The sequence below is a fragment of the Piliocolobus tephrosceles genome, chromosome 4 (assembly GCF_002776525.5).
Source record: "Piliocolobus tephrosceles isolate RC106 chromosome 4, ASM277652v3, whole genome shotgun sequence".
Taxonomy (NCBI): domain Eukaryota; kingdom Metazoa; phylum Chordata; class Mammalia; order Primates; family Cercopithecidae; genus Piliocolobus; species Piliocolobus tephrosceles.
In genome coordinates, this window is record NC_045437.1 from 128,227,957 (window position 1) to 128,253,058 (window position 25,102).

Below are 25,102 nucleotides of genomic sequence, written 5' to 3' on the forward strand. Positions count from 1 at the left end.
TTTCTTTCTTTCTTTCTTTCTTTCTTTCTTTCTTTCTTTCTTTCTTTTCTCTCTCTCTCTCTTTCTTTCTTTCTTCTTTCTTTCTTTTTTTTGACAGCCTTTCACTCTGTCGCCCAGGCTTGAGTGCTGTGGTGTGATCTCAGCTCACTGCAACCTCTACCTCTTGGGTTCAAGCGATTCTCCTGCCTCAGCCTCCTGAGTAGCTGGGATTACAGGCACACGCCACCAAGCCTGGCTAATTTTTGTATTTTTAGTAGAGACAGGGTTTTACCATGTTGGTCAGGCTGGTCTGGAACTCCTGACCTTGTGATCTGACTGCCTTGGTCTCCCAATTACTTGCTATTTTTAACAGTCCTGTGAGGAAGGTATTGCTTATTGCTACTGTCTTTTTCTACATACATATTCTTTCATCTTTGCTGAGCAACACATTAGATTTTGGAGTTTTAAAGCACTCATATATATTCTATTTCTCATTTGATAAGCTCTGGGTTTGACAATCATTTTCTCTATTTTTTAAAAGTTAAACCAGTGATTATAATATATAGTTAGACTTAAAAATATTTTTATGTGAGCAAAAGGGGCTATTAGATGGTAAATCTCCAAGGTTAAATGGCGAATTTAGCTCTCAAGCCTTAGCTTCCAAAGCCTAACTTTGTGTTTTTTAGCAATATTATAGAACAATGTACTTTCTCTTTCTCATTAAAATTGATCTCAAAATAACCCATCAATTTCACCACATGGCTTGCTCTTAAAATTTTCTTGTAGAATCTTGTGTAACCAAACTTTTTTTTTTTTTAATATACAATAATTCTTAACCAGACAGAAACTCTGTACACCATCTAGGAACAGATAAACTCACATAAACAAATTTTACCTTAGGTATTTAAATACTTATAAAATCTGTTTTCCCTCAGAGGGCATAAAGCACTCTTTGATTAAAATTTTCAAATGAGTATTCATATTCCACCATTCTTCTAATATTTATTGAATATTTATAAATTTCAAGAGAGTATACAAAGTGTTGGAAATAGAATAAGTGACATCAACACAGACCCACCCTTTAAATACAGTTAATATTTTAGAGGAAAGATAGATGTAATTAAATTATTATGAGCACTGCAAAGAGATATAGGGGTTACCAAAATTTATATGGCAAGGAAAAGTGACTCTTCTGGGGAATCAGGACAACTTTATAAGCTATTCATTGCATACATCTGGGGGTGGGGGAGAAAATGGAAATTGGAAGAAGAGAAGGGAGTTGTCAAGGTGACATGACGATTCTGGCTTGCAAAACTGAATACAGATGGTGGTACCACTTACTTAACTGGGTAACACTGGAAGAATGCCAGGTTAGTATAATAAAACAGAGATGATCACAAGAGGAGACATGTACATGTTGAGTTTGGGATGTAGATATCTCCAGAAGTCCTGGAGATGTATAATCTAGAGCTTAAAGAGGTGGCCTGGGATGTGTAAATACAGAGGTATTCAATATTAGGTGATGAATGATGAAGAACACACCTAAGGATAGAACACTAAGTAACTAAATTAGAAGTCTTAAGACTAATCTTTGAGGGACTCTAGTATCTAAAATGCAGATGGAGGCAAAGGATCCAGGAAAAGAGATTGAAATAAATAGACAGAGAGGCGGGAGGATCAACATGAAAAGATGGCATTATGAAGCCAGAGGAATAAGTACTGAGAGGTCAAGAAAATGAAAAATTAAATATGATGAAGTGTTCCTTAGTGATCTTATCTATGGATATTGTGGCTTATTGACAGAAGATAAAAGCCAAGTTGCAATAGGTTGATGAGTGAGTGGCAAGTAAAGGAAACAAGAACATGCGGAGACTCCAGAGTTCCAGAATTCAAATGGAGCAGCTGGCTTTAGATAGGAGGAAAGACATTTTCTGTTTTACTGAAGGAAAAGTTGAGGAGAGATTTGATACATTTTCAATAATTTGTAAATGTGGCAGCAAAAGTAAGGGATATTTCTGTTTGATGGCTTCTATTTTCTCTGTACAAGAATATGTGATATTCTAAGAGTAGTGAGGCATTATCATTTAGCTATTGCTGAGTAACAAACAAACAACCTCAAATCTTAGGGGCTCAAATTGGCAGCCACTTGTTATTTCTCATGAATTTGTGGATGGCAAGGCAGTTCAGTGTATCTGGACTATGTTCCATTGATTTGAGCTGGGCTTGCTGCCTGTAGTCAACATCCAGGTGAACTATGAGCTGGTTGACCTAGATGACTTCAGCTGAGACATGCACTTCCCCTCCAAGTTGCCTATGGTCCTACAGCAAGTTGAATAAGGCTTGTTCTAATACTAGTGGCAGTATTCCAGGAAAGAAAACAGTTATGGACTGAATGTTTGTGTCACCCCTAATTTCATATATCAAAGCCCTCGACCATAAATATTTAGAGACAAAACTTTTAAGGAAGTTACTGAGATTAAATGAGATCATCAGAGTGGGCTTTGATCAGACAGAATTAACATCTTTAGAAAAAGAGATACCAGAGAGCTATCTGTTTCTCTCATTCTCTCTGTTATGTGAGGACACCATGAGACGGGGGCTATCAGCAAACCTGGAAGAGGTCCTCCATCAGAACCTGAACATGCTATGCTCTGATCTTAAACTTCCAGCTTCCAGAACTGTGAGAAAATAAATTTCTGGCATTTAAGCCACCCAGTCTACGTTATTTTGTTATGGAGCCAGAACAGATGAATATAGAAACAAACAAAAAATACATGTCCTTTTTTAAACTTCTGCTTGCATTAAATATGCTACTACCTCATTGGCAAAAGCAAGTAGCACATCCACACTCGGATTTCAAGTGGGAAAGAACCCCAAAGTTATAAGGAGGGCATTCACTAAAGCTAGTTATGAAACAAATACAACAGGGAGGGGAAAGTGATTATGACTATTTGGGAAGGATGAACAATGTTTGCTTGCTGTGCATTATATAAAATCGATTGACAAGATAAACATATTAGTCATTTTAGTCTGTGATGAAGGCCTGGTTTCAGTTAGTAATCATGAAGTTGTAGTCATACTAATCAACTTTGTCTTATGACTTTTTCCCCCAAGAATGCTAAGGTAGCAGATGTGTTAGTCAGCTTGGTCTACCATAACAAAATAGCATAGACTAGGTGGCTTAAAAAACCAGAAACTTATTTTTTCTCAGATTTCTCGAGGCTGGAAGTCTGAGAGCAGGGCTTTCTTCCTGGCTTGCAGAGAGCTGCCTCTCACTATGTAATTACATAGCCTTTCCTTGCTATATATAAACCATAGTCTTCCATATAAAGATACTTTCTCTCTTTTCCTTTTTTTATAAAGCCACTGATCCTGTAGAATTAGGACCCCATCCTTATGAAATCATTTAGCCTTAATTACTTCCTAAAGGTCGTATCTTTATATACAGTCACATAAGATGTTAGTTTTCAAAATATAAATTTTTTAGAGATCATTCGGTTTATAACACTAGGGTACAGAAGAGAGAAGATGGCATTGTTTTTTTCTTTATAAAGGTTTTGCCAGATGGTAATGAAAATACAGAGGATCAGTGGAATCAGTGTTATTGGTTAGAGATGATTTAAAGTTCAGTCTGAAAATGGAGGGTAGCTGGAGAGGATGAAAGTGATGGAGAGTAAGAAAACAGAGTTGCCACTAAACTGGAAATGCAATTGCATATAATAACAATGGTGAGGCAATCAAGCTGAAAATATGTCAGTTAAGTAACTAGAATTAATTATTTGCAATATAGAGTAGTTTTAGGGATGACAAGATTCATAGTGTATTCATGGACATTGATCATGGAGGAGGTTAAGAAAATCTCATTGCAGAGGAGGATTAAACAGAACTGAGAGGACAAGTATGTTGTAAAGGTTGCCTATGTGTGTTGATGTCTTCAAATCCAATGGCAGGGCCTTCATGGGAGAAAGCCCACGCAAAACAGTAGTGTTTTTCATTAATGAAAACATTGACTCAGAAAGATATGAATGACACAAACTAGGACATTTCCCTACCTTTAATGTTTCTGGATAATCACCAGTTAAATGCACACATTGGGCTTTAAAATTTTATTTATAGGAATAATCACCTCACAATTTGCAACATGAGGCTCTTCCAGTAAGAGGAGTAAGTGTTTTATTTTCTGAAGCACTCAAAGAAATGAGATAGGTCAGTTTTTCTACATTTAGATAATCAGCCAAAGGAAAGGCCAAGACTGAGGTTATGTGACTTACTATTGTATTTGTTTTTCTAGCTTTTTAGCTGACAGATGGCTCTTCAATTTCTTCTCCCCTCCGAGCTTCTGCTTTGCTAAGTCAATCTTCCATTCTCACGTCTCTGAGATCTGGAGGGGCTCAGATGCCCGAGTTATTTTTCTGTGTGTTTATATAACACCTCTCATTGTAGTCTTTTTGAACAAGGTTAACACTCTTCAAGAAAGATGCCATTGGTCTTCTTCCCAGATGAAAAATGCTAAATACAGGAACAGCCAAGAATGATGGCAAAATTCCTTGAACAGATGTTATCCTACACCCACTCTACCTTTCTTTACGTGCTTTTCACTTGGAAATAATAGAACTTTTAAGATGCATGGTTTCTGATAGACCTTTCAAAATATTATACTTCCTTTTATTTTATTCTCTGTAGTTTCACACAGAAGACATATGGATCTGGGGTTTTAAGTACAACATACAAGTTTCCTTCTTCATTTGGTAAGCCTTTCTGATATGCCCTAGGAGAAATTGACTTACTTCTTCCCAATCAATACAATAATAATTAATAGTATCTCTATAAAAACAACACATTCATATGCTTATGTTCTCAATTTTTTTTTTTTTTTTAAAAACAAAGTCTCGCTCTGTCACTCAAGATGGAGTGCAGTGGCGCTATCCCGGCTCACTGCAACCTCCACCTCCCAGATTCAAGTGATTCCTCTGCCTCAGCCTCCTGAGTACCTAGTATTAACAGGCACCTGCCACCATGCCCAGCTAATTTTTATATTTTTAGTGGAGACAGGGTTTTGCCATATTGGCCAGGCTTGTCTTGATCTCCTGACCTCATGATTTACCTGCCTCAGCCTCCCAAAGTGCTGGGATTACAGGTGTGAGCCACCGCGCACAGCCCATTTTTTTTTTTTTTTTTTTTTTTTGAGATGGAGTCTCACTCTGTCACCCTGACTGGAATGCAATGGTGCAGTCTCAGCTCACTGCAACCTCCGCCTCTGGGGTTCAAGCAGTGCTCCTGCCTCAGCCTCCCAAGTAGCTGGTCCTATAGTCATGCACAGCAAAGTCTGGCTAATTTTTGTACTTTTAGTAGAGACGGTTTCACCATGCTGGCCAGGCTTGTCTTGAACTCCTGACCTCAGGTAATCTGCCTGCTTCAGCCTCCCAAAGTGCTGGAATTACAGGCATGAGCCACCATGCCTGGCCATCTTCTTAATTTTGAAATGACCCACACTTAGCACTTGGCTTGACAATTGATAATAGCTAGCATGAATGTTATTTGCCAAGAACTAGCTAAATACTATTATTCACTTATTTAACTCTTCTAAAGAAATGTATGATAGTGGAAACTGTTCAGCTGAATAAAAGTTAGGGGAAATAATTTGTAGCAGAGGGATTGTTTGTAAAGAAAGCCTCAAGTCAACAGATTTTGTCACCCTTAAAGATATTAAGGAGTCCACAATGCCTTGGACTGCAGACAGTTAAAGACTGAATGATGGAGAAAAACTTCAACTGCCTTTAGGAGTCAGATTGTAGAAGATCTTATGTCACTTTAGGATATGGAATTTTATGTTAAGCACAATGGAAAGTCATTCAGAGTTTCAGTAAATAATTACCAAGTAAGTGTTGAGTGAATTTAACTGAAGAGAATATTAATAATATGTATAAGATTATATGCAGTATATCATAAGATATTTTAGTATCTACAGACTAACATTAGTTTTTAAACACATGTTACCCAGCTGTCTTAACATAAAACATATATTATTCTGTGGCCCTTATGTACTAAATATGATATGACAAAGTCTGGGGAAATTTGTAAAGGAAAGCTGCCAAGGCTACGTTGAAAACAGGTCTCTCTCCTGCTTTTCTCTGATTTCCTGCTGAGATCCAGCAGAAAAGCCCAACCCATAGGGAAGCGAGAAGGGAAGGAAACTCTGATATGATCCTTACAGATCCTTACAGTAGGATGGAAAAAAATGGGTCAGGACAGAATATCAGTGAGAGCTTGAGGTGAATGTTAACTTTGTGCTCCAGGCTCCTAACTTTACCCTTGCCCTAGCTCTGGATTGAGAGTGAATCTCATTTTTATTTACTTGTAGCCAGAAATATCCTCACTAGTTGAAGATATTTAGAACACCTGGATTTGAACAGTTTACAGTTGTTGGTCTTCAGCTAACTTGCTTTATCTTCTCTGAACCATACAGCCCTCATCTATAAAATGTGTTTGCCTTGAAGATTCACACGGAACAGTTAGATAAAATGCTTAGCACACTAGCATTGTAATGCCAAGAAAATATAGCCGACTCTCTGTGTTCATGGAGGATTTGATCCAGGGCCCCTGCAGATACCAAAATGTATAGAAGTACAAGTTCCTAATATAAAGTGGCATGCTATTTGCATATAACCTATACACACCCTCCCATATACTTTAAGTCATCTCTAAATGCTTATAATACCCAATACAATGTAAATGCTATGTAAAAAGTTGTTACATTGCATTTTTATTTGTACTGTTTTTCATTATTGTATTGTTACTCTTTATTGTTTTTTTTTCCTTAAATATTTTGGATTGGCAGTTGGGTGGATGCAGAACCCTCCGAAATGGAAACCACAGGTGCAGAGGAGCAGTTATAGTAGAGCATAATTATTATGCCGATAATGGATTGGAATTAGATAAAGTTTCTACTTAGACTTGCTTGTCTTTGCCTTCCTTGAAGCCTGATGTCTTTTCAAGAAGTGCAGGTCATTGGATTTTAAGCCACACAAGTAAACAGAGATACTTTGAGACTGGAGAGCATGGGTGTTCATAAATATTATCTTGGACTATAACATGCCTAGTTTAGTTAAAGATGAATTTAGGTGGTATTCTAGTTACTTTGGATGAGTCAAAGAATATGAACCCATTCTCTGCCCACAAAGAGCTTGCTGATGAATTTTAAACATTAGGAAAAATATGTATTAATGGGAAGTCAAGCTATGTTTCAGAATTTATTTAAATTTTTCTTTGAAGTTTTCTTTCACAGTGCCTAAAGGAGCAGGGTTAAAGCATAAAATGTCTCATGTCAACCTGTACCAAAATTGGAGTCAAGATTTGTAACATTTTTCAAATGAATAAAATTTGGGGGCTATATTAATGTATACTGTAAAATGCAACCTATAAAACACTTTTTGAAGAGAAATTAAACTCTATTCAATAAGACATAAAAATCCCATATTCTGTTATAGTTCTTTGGCATCATAGAGAAATACATGACACTCAAGTTAGCTGAGAGTGCACAGTTGGTGGAGAACAGATTCTATTACCATGGCAACCGATTTGAGATTCACAAGGTATGTTTTAACCTAGGCTCCTGACTTGGGAATGAATACAAGCAAATCATTAGGTAACTAAGTTGCTGAAACAGCACGTGAGAAGTGCAAGTATATTTAAGGAAAAATCTCTCTCAAATCTAAATTATCATCTGTCTATGGTGAATCAGAATAATACCAGCTTGCATTGAGCAGTGATTTCTATTTCAAACTGTTCTGTGTAAAGGTTTGGTTCTTTCCTTTCATCTAGATCTATAATTATATATATATATATTTGAAATTGTTACTTAATTGCATACAATGTGACCAAATAGTTTCCTTATCTATAAAATGAAGGGCTTGGAATAGATGGTGTTTCAACTTCCTAATTAATGAGGCTAATGACATGGATGCTGTTGGTTTATGATCCCAGCAGTGGTTTTGAGGGGCCTCTTAAATTCTTCCTCAATAGTCTGAAAATGCTTTTTTCTCTTGGTTATTTGCAATGTGCTTAGGCCTGGAACAATTTACAGACAAGTGTGAGCTACCTGTTCAAATTACCTGAAGCTAAAAAAACGACAATTATTGGAAACATACAAACATTAGCACATGAACTTCAAGGCAAGAAAATGCTCCCATATCTTAATAACGGCTGGAATTATAATCAAAAATTTATTGGCAACTTCACAACTTCTCTCTCTCTTCATCATCATCATCACTTCTCTACTTTTCTTTCTACATTTGCTTTATTATTTTTTCTCTGGTGGCAACTTTCTTTGCTCTATATGCATATGGGCCCAACATAACTGCCCCACACTCAGATCTACATTATACCCTAGTTTAGGTACTTAGTAGATATTGTCTAGGACCATGATTTCCAGAATATTTCCTCATGAGATCCAGAGCTATGTATTCTTGTGATATACCACACAGGTACAGGTAAAAAGAAAAGGGTTTAGTACAGATGCAACCATCCTTAAAGCATCCTTAAACCATCCCAAAACATATATATGTGTGTGTGTGTGTGTGTGTGTGTGTGTGTAGGCATGTACACACATACATATCCTCTTGTATTCACTAAAATAATATTTAAATTATTTAACTCCTTACACATTTTAAGTTGTCACCTGAGATTTTTTATCACAAATTTAATAGTTTCAAAAGATGTTTTCTGGCTAATTGTTTATGCTGTATTGGCTTTTAATACATACCCTCTCCAATATGTTTGGCCATCATTCAATCCAGTGAGGGACCAAATAGCACAAAAGACAAAGGAAAGAGTAATTTACTCATTTTTCTTCCTGCCTCACTGCTTGGGCTGGGACTACTCGTCGCCATCTTCTCCTGCCTTCGGGCTGAATTCCACCACAGGCTTTCTTGACTCTCCAGCATGCAGATGGTAGTTTGTGGGACTTCTCAGCCTCCATAATTGCATAAGCCAATTCATACTAATGATGTATAAATAGACCAATATCTATCTATCTATCTATCTATCTATCTATCTATCTATCTATCTATACAATACAATGTACATATATTCCATTGGCTCTGTTTCTCTGGAGAACTCTGACTAATACTGATGATAGACGAATGGATGTGGTAGGTAGGTAGATAATGAAGAGACACATAGATGGCCCAAGGCAGGAGCCTTGTCAAGAATCTGTGGAGGAGGAAAATTTCTGTACTTTTCACTAACATGCTGACATTTTTTTTGTTCTCTTGGATCTCTTTCTTAGCAACAATGAACTCTGACATTTCCGTTTGTTTAGTGCTTGCATTATTGAGACAGAAGGGCAATGAAATCTGAAAGGTTCATTGCAGGCAGGAAAATGCTATTCTTCATTTAGAGCACGGGGAAAAAGCCATTTTGAAAGGGAGGGGTAGTTATGGAAAATTAGAAGACAATATACTTTTTTCAGCAATATCACCTTTAGGAAAGACTGAAAGACTGCATGCAGAAGCTCAGGATCTGGAGGTAAATTTCCCTAAAACCATGCATGACTGTATAAACCATGGAAAGCCTGCATGTGGATAACTTCATCATGCAACTTGCTCAGTTTGAAGAGCGATTTTTGGACTCTGCCAGTGCTTCAGATAATATGGTCTATGGATAAAATGTTCTGGAAACATGTGGGATACTTACTTTGGAAAACAAAAAAGATATTATAGACCCAGCTTTAAATCTAATGGTGAACTCTGGAGGTGTGGCTACAGAATTAGGGTTAAAGATCTCCAGGTGATTTTGATACATATGACCTTCTAGATCATTCTTTTGGAAACACTGTTCTAGTACAAACAACAAAGGAGCAATAAAAGGGAACTTTAATATAAAGATATATATATATATATATATGTGAACTTTAATGTAAACAACAAAAGAGCAATAAAAGAGAACTTTAATTATTTCCCTACCTCTCAACATACATAAAAAGAGGTCAAGTTCATAACTCCTAGCAATATTTCTCAAATCTCCCATTCTTTCTCCCCAACTCTATCATGCCCAACATTCCCACTGCCATTTCCCTCCAAAAAGCAAACCAACCAGCCAAACATCCCCCACTCTACCCTCCACTCCTGATTATATGGATTGATCTCACAAAGCCCATCTCCTTCTTCTCTCACCTCTTCCTACCTTTTTTTGTCTCCCAATTCTGTGCTAGGTCATCAAAAAAATGCACTAGAATAATGAGATCAAATACAGATTTGCTGCTACGGGCAGAAAACAGGCAGATGCTTTGATGCAGAGAATGTGAAATTTGATGCCTTTTTCCCGACTCCTATAATCTCATTGACTGGAGAGAAGCTTCATGAAAGAGGTGTTCCAGGGAGTCTGCGTAACATGTGCAAAAAGTAATAATATATGCTAAGTCGTAGTCTTACTATACCTTACTTACTGCCTTCCACACTCACACATAGCTCCATGAACTTGTGAGAGAGGGTTTTGGTGCTACACAAGCTCCATGGCTTGGGTTTCTGTCACTTTGATCAGAGCAATGTGCAGAGAAAAATAACTTTTTTTTTTTTTTTTTTTTTTTTGAGACGGAGTCTCGCTCTGTCGCCCAGGCTGGAGCGCAGTGGCGCGGTCTCAGCTCACTGCAAGCTCTGCCTCCCGAGTTTACACCGTTCTCCTGCCTCAGCCTCACTAGTAGCTGGGACTACAGGTGTCCGCCACCAAGCCCGGCTAATTTTTTGTATTTTTAGTAGAGACGGAGTTTCACCGTGTTACCCAGGATGGTCTCGATCTCCTGATCTCGTGATCTGCCCGCCTCGGCCTCCCAAAGTGCTGGAATTACAGGCATGAGCCACCGCGCCCTGTTGAGAAATAATTTTTTAAAACTCAGTTTAAAAAAAAATTGAGTTCATCTATATGTGAATTGGCAGAGATACCTTCTGAAGAATAAAATAGAATGAAAAGTTAGGGCAGGCTGGGTTCTCTGAAAATGTGTGCAGAAATGTGTGGGCTGCAAGAGCTTTATCAGGGTCAAAACTGGTGAAAGAAATGGGAGATAGAAGGATTGGATAAAGGGAGAAATTTAATTGCCATGCAGGATTGACAAAGCCTCGGCCGACCTTGCTGGGACCTCTGGGTGTATATGGATGGGCAGTTTCCCCATTTTGGCTGAAATTGCCAGGTCCTTATATCCTCATTTCTCTCAGTCACAGAAGTAGACCTCCCTGGGAAAGAAATGACCTAGGAAGAGATTGGTCTCCAGAGCTAAGGCTGACCCTGTGAATGTGCTCACTGCTAAAGATTGCCTGCTGACCACACTCCCCTCAACTTGGGAGTCTCTATGAAGGGGAATGTAGGTCATGCCTGTCTAAGTCTATCTTGGAAATGAGAAGTGAAATAAAGAAAGAGGGAGAAAGAAAAGTAACAGTGGTTTTGAAAATGAAAAGATAGAAGGAGCTTTCTTTGGAAAGGGGCATGAGAAGTGGAGAAAAAATAGCTGTTATGCTAGAATGCCTTCAACTTTGGGGAGATAGATGGTGAAACAAAATTCTAGGGTATTCTGTGCTTTATTCAATTAAGTCTCCTATCAGCATTTTTAAAGAGAATCATTATATTCAGAATAATTGTGTCTCCCAACATTCATATGTTAAAACACTAAAACAAGCCCCACCAAATGTGATAGTAGTAGAAGTAGGACCTTGTGGAGATAATTAGGATTAGATTGGGTTATGAGGGGAGAGCCATTGTGAATAAAATTAGCACCCTTGTAAGAGTCGTGAGAGAGCTTGCTTCCCCCGTCTACTCTCTGCCATGTAAGGATAGGATGAGAAATTGGAAGTGTGCAACTCAGAAGAGGGCTTTCACCTGACCTTACTGGAACACTGATCTTGGACTTCCAGCCTCCAGGACAGATATTTAAGAAATAAATAACTGTTGTTTTTAAGCCACCCACTCTCTGATAGTTTTGTTGTAGAAGCCTGAGCTAAGACAAGACTTAAGTAAACATTTCAATTCCTTTTTAGTTCTTGTTCTGTCTGCAATACTGGGAATAGGCTGAATTCAAGTTTTCTGTGAGTAACAAAAGGATTGTCACTCCCTTATTTAAAACCCTTCTGTGACTTTCCATGATCCTCGAAATACAAACTTCCCAAAATGACAAACAGGACCTTACCTTTGGTGGACTTCACTCTCCTCTCTTCACCCTTCCTCTTATAGGAGGGTACATTCAAGCTACATTGTAAATAACTAGCTGGTATGTACACATCCTTCCAACTTTTCACACATACCTTTTCCTCTGTTTGAATCACTTGTCTTCACTTAGCTTCCTTTTCCAGAAAGTTTCAACTTAAACGCCACTTTCCCAGAAAGCCTTCCATAATGCCAACACCACAACTGTACTCTCCATCACAACTATATTTTTCTTTCAAAACATTCATAATATTCCAAATTATTAATTTATCTTAATTTCTGTATTCCCTAAGAGGCTGAAAATTTGATGAGGATAAGGAAGCATCTGTTTTTTTCATCACTGCATCTCAGTGCTTCATGTGGGAAAGGAAGGTTTTAATGGTGGAGTTATCAGTGATGAGCAGCAGATCATGGTAGAGAATTCTAAAATGAGCAGCTGTGATACTGAAAACAGAATGAAATTATTGGTGGTATCTATAGATTTGGAATAAGAGTAATTATTATCATAACAATGATAATAATAGTAAACACATCAGTTATACAGCATTCCATGCACAGATCTAAGTGTTCTAGATACATTATTTTGTTTCTTACAATAATGTGATGCAATAATATGAGATGGGAATCATTATAGTTACATTTTTCAATTGCAGGAGCTAAAGAACAGAGAGGCTAAATAACCTATCCACTGTCACACACTTTGCAAGTGTTAGAGCCAAGGATATGGACTCAGGCAGTATGGTTCCCAAAGCAACACTCTCAATATTCAATTCTGTCACTTTAATATTTGAGTTTGACATTAACAATAATAGAAGTGGGTCTTTATTAGGATTTTTAAATCAAAAAAGTGGAGAGTATGTAGTTCTATAATTTTCCTGGTGAAAAGTAAACTCCCTCCTCCATCCTCTCTTATGTCAGCTGAATGGGCACCTACCAGGTACTCTGATCAAGAGTTAGCTGTTTCTGCCTACTTTCTGTTAGCTATTTAGCTGAGGGAATCTACAGAAAGTAATGATGATTTAACAGTGTCTTTTGAGATTACATAATAAAATAGTAAAACAATTAAAGGCATGGACTATAGAAGAGTTGGACTTGGGTGAAACTATCACCTACTTTGGAGCAAAAAGTTTTTGAACCTCTTTGCACATTTGTAAAAGGAGACATTCATCATATCTTACTTAAAAGGATATATGAAGGACAAATAAGCATAGTATTTGCTACAGAATAAATAAATGACACAGAGAAAAAGTCCATTTTATTTCTTCACCCTCATCCCAAAGTTTTCCATGCTACCTATTGTATCAACTTATAACTTCTTTATAAACCAATAGTAGCTAGTTTAGTTTATGCACACTAAGTCAGATAATAAAAGTTGAACAATATTTATCCAATGCATTATCACTATGAATTTACTGGCTTATATTCAAGGTTATAATAACTATGCATTGCCTTTGTAATACTTTTATGCCCAAGGCTAATGTAATTAAGGTTGTCATAGCCCTGTTTGTACATTCATACTTGATTGCATGTTAATGTGTATAACTTTGAATTTTACCAGTTCCTAATGGGTTTTAAAAATATTTTAGTATTTTTGTGCCATGAGTCCTTTATTGTTTTCTCAGCTCTAATCTAGTCTAAGGGCAACCATTTTCTCCCATCAGCACCCATAGCATACACTGCTAATCATCAAAGTTTTCTTTCCAACTGAGCCTTGACAGGTCCTCCAAATCCTTCTCAAACAGCCAAACACCTGATCAGAGTTGGCCTGGGAAACATTTGTCACTCCAGGAATGAGAAATCAGAAAAGTGACATTAGAACAAGCTAAAGAAAAAGGGAGGGTTAGTGAAGTTTTATGAAAGAGGATTTGAATTATAAAGGCAATGCAGATAAGAAAAATAATTCATCTTAGTATTCTGATTCAGTCTGTAACACCGTATTACATTTTCACTTTAAATTATGCCATACTGTTTTCTGTTTCCATAGTTATATCTCCAATGAGGGAATAAAATAGGTTTATGTTAACTTAATTTTAAATTACTATTCATGTGTTTTTACCTTAGCCAAATCAATTTCATCTTTCATTTCCACCACATATAAGGATACTCATTACAAAAGATGGGGGAGAAAAAGAAACATGCCTAACTTGCTCCCACTAATTTCTAAGGACCTTTTAAGCAGCCAGTTCACACTTGTAAGAGCATTTGAAAGTGGGAAGTAATGGATAGAAGGAAGGAAGGAGGAAGTAGACAAAATCGGGGACATTGGGAAGGGTAGACACTGAAGATTTTAATTCTGTGCTTCTTAGTATATTGAGGATCTCACATCTTTCTGAAAAGTTGATGAAGGCTATCAGCTCTCACTCCAACAAAGTCACTGCCATCAATACTTTAAAGTTTTGTGTACATTCTCACTGACCAATAGGGACACCCATGGATAGCAACATAATCACTCCTGCATTAGCTAGATGTGGCTTTCTAGAAGATGAAATTAGATTACTCACCAACATTAAAACAAGGGTATAATTTTTCCCATGACCATAGTACCTTATACACATGTCAGATTCTAAGCCAGAGAGTTCCCCAAATTTCCATTCATAATTTTAGAGCATCGTTTCCACATTTTAACTATTTGCCTACCACTTTCATGGTTCCACTTATATCCGTATAAAATAAAAACATTTAAATCGTTTAATATTTTTAAAATCCGATTTCTAATAGATAACTATTGTATACATTTTCTATTTCTATAGTAAATGTAATATTAATATACCTTTTATATAGATGTTGTTTCTATAGTGATCTATCTTATAAATTATAATGTATTACTTCCACTTCAGAGATGTAGAATGTGAGATCTGAACATTGAAATAACTTGGATAAGTTCTCACTGCTAAGATGTGGAAGAAGTAAGATTCAGGTACAGGTCTGACTGGCTTTAAAGCTTCCGCTCTGAGTTAGTGAGTTTGTTATTTGTTAGGCTTTTATTAGGCTATAAAACATTAAATATAAAGAATGTCGACAGACTTCACTAATAAGCTAGCTTACTAATAAATTGGCTATATATTTGATTTCCTCTATAAGAAAGTTAGGAGAAGGTCTCATAAGCATGTTAAAAAATGGCTGAGCTTAGGTCATTTATTTTGAAGCTTTTTGATAGGAGTGATGGGTCTGTCTGTTTTTTTTTATTTGTTTGAATACTGATTGATTAGAAACAACCTTTCCCATATTAGAATACATTCTGGTGAAAATGTCAGTTAAAGTGTTCTGCTATGCCTTGGGAAAATAATTGACATATCACTGATGGCTGGCCAGTCAAACGCTATCTGTCTGAAGAAATGTGAAAATGAGTAGGTTAGTGAAAAAAAAATTGAAAAATGCTTGGACCTAATTCATTTCATTGCACACTCCCTAAAAGATGTCTATTACCTCCTATACCTCCACCCAGTACTTTTCTGGCCCTAGCTAAAGCTGGGATCATTAGATGTCCCTTCCATTCTAAGAGCTCTAAGATACACCATCAATAAAGTATTCATCTGCTTCTGTTGGCTAGGGTCTGTTTCTAGTAGCTCAAATAAGAATTTTAAAAGATGTTACTCTTGTTTTCAAATTTTCCTCCAGAAGGATCAAACTAATTTACATTTCCATCAATTATATATGAATGTGTTAAGGTAGTATTCTAAAGGAAATAGCGAAGAATATCCAAATGACAAGTGGGAACTGGCAATGTTTTCATCTGAATTTGCTGTACAGAAACAACATTTTCTCTTCTTTCATTAAAGCAAACTGATTCTTGGCTTGCAGTTAATATCACAGTAAATAAATGACACTTTTACCTCAAAGTTAGAGAATTCATTTTTCATGGGATTATAATTGCCTCAGCAAAAAAAAAAATATCTGGATTATGTTCTGTGAACATTTTCTTTATAATAGTGTGCTCAGATCTCCTTTGGAGTCGCTTTGAAACTTGTCCAATCTTGCCAGCAATTGATCATCAACTAGATGTTTCTGTAAATAAACATCCAATTTACTGCAATGATTTGCAGATATAATTGTAACTATCTCTGTATCTGTCTTTATTCAATTGCATATAGCAGCAATGAATATATGAATGTAAAAATAGCTATGTATGTATTATTTTATATGGTGATTAGAAAGCGAATCACCTGTAAAGCTGATGGAAAGATTGTTACGCTCTTTTGAGCTTGAAAATTCTTATTTATGTTTAGTGTTAAATTTAAATGTGAAAAAAACACAAAAGGATTAGCCAAAAAAATACACAAGCAGTGAGCTATGAAGATGACGTGGTCACTGACACTGAAACTGGCGATGAATGTTAAAAGTAGATTAAAATATTTCCTTCCTTGGGAATGAAGACAGAGAAGGAAACCTGTAATTAAAGCATTTGTGTTGTGGGTAGAGGAGTCTCTAGCAGCAGTGGACCTTACAAAATAAACAAGTTGACTGATTCAGCTCAAAACAGAGCAGATGCTGTTCAATAAAGGGAATGTTTTTAGCATTATGAGAACTAGATAAGTTCTTATGATTGTTGGTAGAAATCAGTACATCAGTTTGAAATGTTGGCAATATTCAGACAGAGGAGTGTACTTCCATTTCAACTGACAAATTTGAGCTTCAGAATCAACTATCCTCTGTGATCATTCCATTAGAAATATCACATTTGAGATAGCCAGAATGGAACAAAAAATTTATGGTGAATGATTATATGCAAATTTCTAAAGGGAAAAGACACTCAAAAGACATTTCTTCTCCTTTCATGTCACTCTACATACATGAATCAACTCCAATGAAAACCGGAAAATATTTATTGAACATTTATTAACTGCAAGGTACTGTACAAGAAACTGGAGATACAGTCGTCAACAAGAGACTCAAACTGGCTTCCCTCTCTAGAAGAGAGGCACATAATGTATTTGTGTGTGTACATGTATGTGTGTATAATATTATTTCAGGAAGTTATATGGGCCACAAAGACTGTTAGAGCACAATAGATGATAGATGAGACCAACTGAAAAAGCATGATCAGGAATAAGCTTTCTCAAGGTAACATTTGAATGAATTCAGGAAATTAGCAAAGATTTCCTTGACAAGGAAACAACAAATAAAAATGCTCAGGTGTGGGAATAAGCTCGACATGTTTGAAGATGAACATGGAGGTCTATATTTCTAAAGTTAAGTGGGAGAAGGGGAGAATAGTAGGTCATGATGAGAGGGAATTATGTAGGAGCAGAACATGTAGGGTCTTGTAGATCATGATACTGAGTTTGAATGGTATTTATTTAATGAATGGAGTTTAACAGTAAGCCATTTAAGTCCTTTGATCATAGAGTCATGGTCAGCCATTTCCTTGTTTTCTACTGTTTTCCCATTAGATAGAAGAGTCTACAAGAGTGTGGTGGTATTTCTCTTGTTCACTGTTTATATTCCTGGTATCTAGCATTGTGTGTATGTAAAGCATTAAGCATACATTAAGCATCTGCAGAAAGTAATTGGATACAAATCTGGTTCCAAAATATTAGTGAAACTTCATGTTTTAGCTACACTTGGCAAAAATGAAGAGAAAACACTGAGGTAATTAGAACTTAGAATCAAATACATGTATTTTTAGCTAAATAGATGATTGGAACAGTACTTTCGTTCCCCACTTGGGCATGAATCTTTTTTTTTTTTTTTTCTATTTTCATAAAGGAAATCAAGCAAGATGCAAATGCTATTACTTCAGGCAGTGCCTCTGTAGACTAAACTTTGTCCTTCAAAGGCAATGCTCACATTAATTAGAATAGACCAGCAGGGAATATTAGGGGCTTAAGATACTCTGTAAATTTACATCATCAAAATGCATCAAATTGAGTATTTGGCCTATTTCTCTTTGTGATAACTGAATTGTCTCAGCTTTTATTTAAGATAGCACATTAAATGCAGAGTAGAAGGGCTTTGGTTCTCCTTGCAGTTTTTAGGCAAATATGAATCTAGATTTCCCCAACCAATATAGAAGATTTTTTATTAATTAAAATGAAACTATTGTTAAATAGTAATTCTATTTACATGGCTGTGTGCTAAAGGTTGGGGAAACTTTTATTTTGATTCTGAATATTACTTCTACCTGAAAATTTCCTGACTCCCTAATTTTTATCCTAATAAAGTCATATATATTCTTTAAAATCTAGACCCAGATTAAATATCTATTGATATGACCACATTGGGAAAAATTAATTACCCAATTTTTATGTCCTCACTACCTTTCATTCACAAAGTTGTCATATTTTTCTGAATTCATCAGATCACAAGTTCATCACCTCCACTTTGTTGAGACCTTCCCTAGAGAATGGATTCAAATTCATCTTCTCCATCTCTTCAAATTTTAGCAAAGTCTGGCATGTGATGAGCTCTTGTAAAAGACTAAATAAAACGATACACATTGATATATTATTATGTATTTTCGAGATTGTGGCTCAGGGTTTCCAATTACCCTGGAAGCAGCACACTATCAGTTTGATGTTCAAAGATAATTTGCAGTTTATCTCTGGAGATAAAATGAACACAGTTTAGAGAGGAGCAAACAAGTTAGTGTTTATTACAGAACTAGTTTTTATGTTGAACATATTGGCTGATCAAGTTCTGGAAGCCAAAGATAAATTTTTTTATAAGAGATAATATGAGGCACAGTGGCTTGTGCCTGTAATTTCAGTCACTCAAGAGCCTGATGCAAGAGGATTGCTTGAGGCGAGGAGCTCAAGATGAGTTTGGGCAACATAGCAAGAAAAAATAAATAAGAGAACAAAAATAAAAGAAGAGATGATATAAACTAGTATATTAAAGAATGAAGCCAGGCGCAGTGGCTCAAGCCTGTAATCCCAGCACTTTGGGAGGCTGAGACGGGCGGATCATGAGGTCAGGAGATCGAGACCCTCCTGGCTAACACAGTGAAACCCCGTCTCTACTAAAAAATACAAAAATCTAGCCGGGCGAGGTGGCGTGCGCCTGTAGTCCCAGCCACTCGGGAGGCTGAGGCAGGAGAATGGCCTGAACCCAGGAGGCGGAGCTTGCAGTGAGCTGAGATCTGGCCACTGCACTCCAGCCTGGGCGACAAAGCGAGACTCCGTCTCAAAAACAAACCAAAACAAAACAAAACAAAAGAAAAACAAAAACAAAAAAGAATGAAAGAGTTGGATGCCTAGAGAATGTGAGTGCCAAAGAAATCTAACTAACTAGACCCATGGCCATAATTTATCATCTACAAGACTGGAACAATAATGTCAAATAACATTTTTAATTTTATTTAGTGACAGGAAGAAAACAACCAAACTCCTTAATCTGGGGATGTTACCTTTATACTTACAAAGTGAACTTGATTTGGAGTAGAGGCTCCATATGATTAGATGGGAAAATTTTTAAAGAAAGTTTGAATTAATCATTCATGGAAGAGAGAAAGAGGGAAAGTGATTTTCACAGATTTTTTTCACAGCTTTTCGTTTTCTTTTTTCTCTCCATTACCGTTTTTTTCTACCTCGTCTTCTCTACCCCTCCTAACTATTCATCTGGCTTGCTTTTTTTCCTAAAAAGTGCTGATTGGAGGAAGAAATATATAAGAAATACATAAAAGCTGAATATTGATCTCAATTGTCTACATGACAGATTCATATCAAATTACTCCAGTAAAAATATCTAATATTCGCTTGAAATAGAGGTAAATTTGATTCAGAACAAGCTATACAACAAATTGGTAAATGAAAAAAAAAATTGAAGAACCATTTTTTGAGAAAATTTAATTTTAATTTTTTAGATAACCTAGAGCTTTGACTTACTTTCACTTCACTAATGTGTCATCGTAAATTGCCTCGCCTTTTTGCCTCTGACTCTGCTCCAGTACAAGGCTTAGCTGGCAATTGTAAAGAAGCAAGGAGAAGATTCTGATTTCTGCAGAAATGGCAAGTGGTCAAGGAGAAAGTCTAAGTCACCGCTGTAGCCATGACATGTCAGTGAGGATTCGTGGTGTGCACTGTTCATGGCAGATGAATATGTGCACACTGAAGACTGGCCCTGAGTAGGGGCTGACGTCAATGCAGCATCTGCCCTTCTGCAGCATGCTGGGTCCTTTTATTACTGAAATAGCTCCACAGAGTGGCCTGGACTGGCCTGAGATACAGCAGCAGCTGTGTTATTTTCCTCCTTCCCTAAGATCACAAATGACTGCACTTATGAGAAGGGTCTGCACGGAAAAACAGATTTCTCTTTTGTTTTTCCCACTGAGTTAACTACAAACATCTCCACAAGGAGGTGGGGACCCTTACTCCATGATACAGAGCATCCTCAAAGACTGGCTGAATTTAAAAGTATTGACTTAGGACTTAAGTACATGAAACTCTAAAAGGGTGTTGTGGGAGGCTCTTGGAATTTGATCTTCCTTTTTGTGATTCTTGATATATTAGTAAGTGTCGCCACCATCCAAGACAACGTTATATAAAAAGTACAGCACCTAGGACAAAAAGCTTTTGAAGGGCTACTGAAAACATTTGAAATTGTACATAAAATTTACATATTCATATATAAACCCAGAAAAATTAAAATTATAATGGTTTAGTTAATTGCTCATGAATTATTTTATAACTAGCCAATTGCTCAATGCAAATCTTATATAGATGTAAAAATCAAAGCATAGATTTAACCTAATAAGGTTAAAATTGTAAGAAAATATTAATAATGGAATTTATAAGAACTCAATTATAAAAATGAGAGGATTCCACTTTGTTATAATTACTTATGATATTCAATATGTTTGTAAGTATTTTGTAATATGCCTAGTACAATATAGGGTAAGGATACCCAAAGTGGAAATGCATGGACTATGAGGGCACCAGAATGGTCCTAAGGTCCTCTATTCACACAGAAATACTTATGAGTTCTTTTTCCTTACTACAGCATTCATCTATTTGCTTCTTTCTATTCCCATGCCACTAGAGTCCCCTTCACTACTGTTTATCATCTGAATTCACTTCAATTTTCTAATAATGGTTCTTTCTATCTCCAACTGTGCCAACTCTTTTAGATCATCGCCACTGCAGCTTAGTGTAATCCACCATATTCTGACTCTGTTCTTCCCTCCAAGAAGCTCCCAGTGTGGTATGGTTTGGCTATGTCCCGAAAATTATCTTTAATTGTACTTCCCACCATCCCCACTTGTCATGGGAGGGATAATTTAATCATGGGGGCAGTCACTCTCATGCTCTTCTCATGGTAGTGAATGAGTTCTTATGACATCTGATGATTTTATAAGGGGCTTTTCCCCCTTTTGCTCAGCACTTCTCCTTACTGCCACCATGTGAAGAAGGGCATGTTTGCTTTCCTTTCCACCATGATTGTAAATTTTCTGAGGCCTCCTCAGCCATGCTGAACTGTGAGTTAATTAAACCTCTTTTATTTATAAATTACCCATTCTCAGGTATGTCTTTATTAGTAGCATGAAAATGGACTAATACAGTAAATTGGTACCAGAAGTGGGGTGCTGAAGTAAAGGTACTTGAAAATGTAGAAGTAACACTGAAACTGGGTAACAGGCAGAGATTGGATCAGTTTGGAGGGCTCAGAAGAATACAGAAAAGTGTGGGAAAGTTTGGAACTCTCTAGAGACTTGGAGAGTTCAGAAGACAGGAAGATGTGGGAAAGTTTGGAACTTCCTAGAGACTTGTTGAATTGTTTGCCCAAAATGCTGATTATGATATGGACAGTGAAATCCATGCTGAGATGGTCTCAGAGATAAAGAACTTGTTGGGAACTGGAATATTGGTGATTATTGCTATGATTTAGCAAATGGACTGGCAGAATATTGCCCCTGTCCTAGAGATATGTGGAACTTTGAACTGTAGAGAGATGATTTAGGGCATCTGGCAAGAGAAATTTCTAAGCAGCAAAGCATTTAAGAGGAAGCAGATCATAAAATTGTGGAAAATTTCCAGGCTGATGATGTGAAAGAAAATAAAAAAACCCATTTTGGGGGGAGAAATTCAAGCCTGCTGCAGAAGCTTGCATAAGTAATGAGGAGTTGAATGTTAATGACGAAGACAATGCGGAAAATGTCTCCTGGGCATGCAAAAACCTTCAAGATATCCCCTTCTATCAAAGGCCCAGAAGCCTTGGAGGGAAAAATGATTTCTTGGGCTGGGCCCACGGCCTACTTGCTACATGCATCCTTGGGTCATGGTGCCCTGTGTCCCAGCTGCTTCAGCTCCAGCCATGGCTAAAATGTAGAGCTCAGGTCATTGCTTCAGAGAGTGCAAGTCCCAAGTCTTGGCAGCTTACACATGGTGTTGGGCCTGCAGATGCACAGAACTCAAGAATTGAGGTTTGGGAACTTCTGCCTAGATTTCAGAGGATGTATGGAAATACCTGAATGTCCAGATAGAATATTGCTGCAGGGGTGGAGCCCTCATAGAGAACCTCTGCTAGGGCAGTGCAGAAGGGAAATGTGGAGTCAGAGCCCCCATACAGAGTCCCCACTGTGGCACTGCCTAGTGGAGTTGTGAGAAGTGTCCCAACTGTCCTTCAGACCCCAGAATGCGAGATTCACTGACAGCTTGTACTCTACATCTGGAAAAGCCACAGACACTCAATGCAAGTCCATGGAAACAGCCAGGATGGGATCTGTATCCTGCAAAACCACAGAGATGAAGCTGCTCAAGGCCATTGCAGCCCATCTTTTGCATCAGCATAACCTGAATGTGAGGCAGGGAGTCAAAGGAAGTTATTTTGGAACTTTAAGGTATAATGACAGAGCTACTGGATTTCCGACTTGCATGGGGCCTCTAGTCCCACTTTTTTTTGGCCAATTTCTCTCATATGGAATGACAGTATGTACCCAATGCCTGTAGACCCACTGTATTTATGAAGTAACTAACTTACTTTTTATTTTACAGGCTCATAGGTGGAAGGGACTTGCCTTGTCTCAGATGAGACTTTGAACTTGGAATGAGTTAAGACTTTGTGGGACTGTTGGAAGGGCATTATCGTGTTTTGAAACGGGAGGACATGAGATTTGAGAGGGGTCGGGGTGGAATAACATGGTTTAGCTCTGTCCCCACCCAACTAAAATCTTGAATTATAGTAAGCCCCATAAGCCCCACATGTTGTGGGAGGGAGCCAGTTGGGGATAGTTTAATCATGGGGGTGTTTGTCCTCATGCTGTTCTCATGATAGTGAGTGCATTCTCACAAGATCTGATGATTTTATAAGGGGCTTTTCCCTCTTTTGCTTGGCACTTCTCCTTGCTATTTCCATGTGAAATAGGATCCATTTGCTTCCCCTTCTGCCCCAATTGTTAGTTTCCTGGGGTGCAGCCATGCTGAACTGTGAGTCAATTAAACTTCTCTCATTGATAAGTTACTCAGTCTTAGGTATGTCTTTATTAGCAGTGTAAGAATGGACTAACACACAGTGCTTTCAGAGTAAAATCCAACCTTTAAATGTGGTGAAAAATAGCCTCCAGGTTTTGGCCCCAGCTAAGCAACCTCCTACAACTCATCTTTCTCAATCTCAACTATTGTCTTCTTTTCCCTTTGCCATGCAGAAACACTTTATCTTTTAACCATTTTGAACTTTTTGTAGTTTCTTAAGTAATGAATACTTTAATCTCCTTTGGGTTTTTGTGTATGTCATTCTTATTACTGGAAACTTTTTTCTGATTCCTTACTTCCACACTGCAGAGTCAATAATACTGCCTCATCATTAAGGTCTTAATTTATACATAATTTATTCTGTTCCCCCAAATAAGCTGGCTGGTGAGTTTATCAGCTCTCGAAGTTCTTTACCCTCCTCTCCCTGAGACCTCCTCTCTTCAGCCATAACACTTTTCTGATTCTTCTCTCAATGTTATACACAGACCTGTTCTCTATGATTCTTTCACACTGTTTTCCTCTTTGGAAATTCCTAGCTTATTCTTATACTATTCAACTTTTATGCATTCTCCAAAATCTCTAATTCATACCACCTCCAAGAAGATTTTTCAAGTTACTCTTCTCCTCTGTGATAAATTTTATACTCAGAGTACATGATATATATTATCTGTTTAACTTATTCAACTTACAATACACTTCTCTGAAATGTCACTGATGTCATTGTCAGATATCATTTTTCAGTTCTAGTAATAACTGTTCTGGTATAAAAAGAAATACTTTGAGGGCAAATATATGTGTGTGTGTGTATATAAGTGTGTAAATATATATGTGTGTGTAAATATATATGTGTGTATGTATATATGAGATACATGTACATACATGATACATGTATATATACATGTATATCTCATACATATGTGTATATATACTCATGTAAATATGTGTACACATATATATGTATATATACACATATATATGAGATATTTATTGTTGAATGAACATGAGTGACAAATCGGAAGGAAATGATTTCCAGCAGAGAAAACAAATCATGACAAAGTATTTTTTAAAACATTATAAGAAATTTCAAAAGAATTATGAATCTTTAATAAATGTGGTTTAGAGACATCAGTTTGGGCTACTTGCCATGAATTATTTTTTAATATATAATTTTAACTTTTATTTTGGATGTATGGGATGCATGTGCAGGTTTGTTACATGAGTATATTGTGTGATGCTGAGGTTTGGGTGTGATTGAACCCATCACCCAGGAAGTGAGCATAATACCTAAGATTTTTTCAAACCTAGATGCCCTCCCTTTTTCCCTCCTTTAGTAGTCCCCAGTGTCTGTTGCTGCCACCTTTATGTCCATGAGTACCCACTGTTTAGCTCTCACTTACAAGGGAGGACATGTGGCATTTGCTTTTCTGTCCCTCTGTTAATTTGCTTAGGATAATGACCTCCGACTGCATCCATGTTTAAGCAAATGATACCATTTGTTTTATTTTCTGGCTGCATTGTATTTCATAGTG